Source organism: Entelurus aequoreus, linkage group LG23 (genome assembly GCF_033978785.1).
Source record: "Entelurus aequoreus isolate RoL-2023_Sb linkage group LG23, RoL_Eaeq_v1.1, whole genome shotgun sequence".
Classification (NCBI taxonomy): Eukaryota; Metazoa; Chordata; class Actinopteri; order Syngnathiformes; family Syngnathidae; genus Entelurus; species Entelurus aequoreus.
The window spans coordinates 40,547,782-40,550,281 of NC_084753.1; positions in this window are offsets into that span (position 1 = coordinate 40,547,782).

Genomic DNA, 2,500 nt, shown 5'->3' on the forward strand with positions numbered 1-2,500 from the left:
CTTCAGGCTTTACACATTTGTCAACAAGGAAATTTCATTACAAATTCAAGTCCCCATCGGAATTAATGATACAAAAAAGTCAGCTCCAGGGTCAAACTGTGGCCATCATCAAGTTATATTTGAAGATTTGTCCTGGAAGTGTAAAAGGAGGTTACTCACCAACTCTCGGCCCCCAAAAGCCTGGAAATAATATGCGTCAGTAAAGGAAAAAAATAACGTGTGCTGCCCGAAAGTGCATTCGTTTAAAACTTTAATATGATCTAATAATGTAAAATAATATATTATCACACATTCCAAACTTCTTTGTGGTTAAAATTAAAAAAAATAGTCAAATATCGCCTTATATTGTGATTTCAAAGCAAGTAGAAGTAGAAATTCAAGTAGAAAAATAAGTAGTAGAAGAAGTAGAAGTAATAGAAGAAGAAGAGGGAAAAAAAGTAGGAGTAGAAGTAGAAGAAGTAGAAGAAAAATAAAAATAATTAGAAAAGAATTAGAAGTATAATAGTAGAAGAAATAGAAGTATGATAATAATTAGAAGTAGAAAATAAGTAGTAGAAATAAAATAATTAGTAGAAGAAGAGGAAAAGAAGTAGAAGTAGAAGTAAATAAAAAAGTAGAAAAAGAAGTAGCTGACAAAGAAGAAGCAGAATAAAAAGTAGAAAAATAAGTAAACCAAGAAGTAGTAGAAGTAGAAGTAAAATAAAAAGTAGAACAAAAAAAAGAAGAAGTAGAAGAAGCAGAAAAAGGAGAAGGAAAAGGAGGAAGAGAATAAGAAGAAGGAGGATGAGAAGGTGAAAAGGAGAAGAAGGAGAAGGAGAAGAAGAATGAGAAGGGGAAGAAGGAGGAGAAGGGGAAGGAAAAGGAGAAGGAGAAGAAGAATGAGAAGGGGAAGGAGGAGAAGGAGAAGGCGAAAGAGAAGAAGGGGAAGGAAAAGAAGAAGAAGAAGAAGAAGAAGAAGAAGGAGATTGAGAAAGAGGAAAAAAAGGAGAAGAAGAAGGAGAAGTAGACTGAGGAGAAGGAGGAGGATTGTTTCATTTATACATCAAATTGTACACTGTTAAAATTGACAATAGATTTTACAGCAGTTCAGTCGGCAGAATTTCACTGTAAAAATTTTACGATAAAATTCCTGCCAGCAAAAGCTATAATATTAATTTTTACAGCATATGTAAAAAATAGATATAATAATATCATGCATATTTATATGGATTCACTGTTATAATAACCACCATGTGGCCCTCAAGAGTTTCTACAATAAAAGAAACTACTCACCTTCTGATCAAAGTGTTAACTGGGCGATGCTGTCATCTAGTGGCCTTTTATGGAACTGCTGGGATCAATACAAGTGTTTAAGCTAGCATCTTTATTGACATACCCCCAGGGGGTCGCTTGCTTTCCAGCAATATATGTTTGGACTTTCCAGTCCGGCGTGTCCCTCTCTGTGCGCGTCCGTGCGTCTGCTCACCACCAACTCCAACTCCAACAACGTGTCTCTGACCGGCTGCTGCTAATAAGGGCGACAGGTGATTTAGATAACCAGCCCCAGCTGGGCAATCCACTCACCTGCCGCTGGCTTCGAGGCCGGTCCTTACACACCCTGCTTCTGCGATGTCACGCTACTTCCGGTACAGGCAAGGCTTTTTTTTTTATCAGCGACCAAAAGTTGCGAACTTTATCGTCGATGTTCTCTACTAAATCCTTTCAGCAAAAATATGGCAATATCGCGAAATGATCAAGTATGACACATAGAATGGATCTGCTATCCCCGTTTAAATAAAAACATTTCATTTCAGTAGGCCTTTGAAGTTGTTTATACGGCCACCCTCAGTGTGCAAAGGCAGTGCCTTTAAGGCAGGAGTCACCAACCTTTTTGAAAGCAAGAGCTACTTCTTGGGTAGTGATTAATGCGAAGGGCTACCAGTTTGATACACACTTAAATAAATTGCCAGAAATAGCCAATTTGCTCAATTTACCTTTAACTCTATGTTATTATTAATAATTAATGATATTTACACTTAATTGAACGGTTTAAAAGAGGAGAAAACACGACAAAAATGACAATTAAATTTTGAAACATAGTTTATCTTCAATTTCGACTCTTTAAAATTCAAAATTCAACCGAAAAAAAGAAGAGAAAAACTAGCTAATTCGAATCTTTTTGAAAAAATTAAAAAAAGAATTTATGGAACATCATTAGTAATTTTTCCTGATTAAGATTAATTTTAGAATTTTGATGACATGTTTTAAATACGTTGAAATCCAATCTACACTTTGTTAGAATATATAACAAATTGGACCAAGCTATATTTCTAACAAAGACAAATAATTATTTCTTCTAGATTTTTCAGAACAAACATTTTAAAAGAAATTCAAAAGACTTTGAAATAAGATTTAAATTTGATTCTACAGATTTTCTAGATTTGCCAGAATAATTTTTTTGAATTTTAATCATAATAAGTTTGAAGAAATATTTCACAAATATTCTTCGTCGAAAAAACAG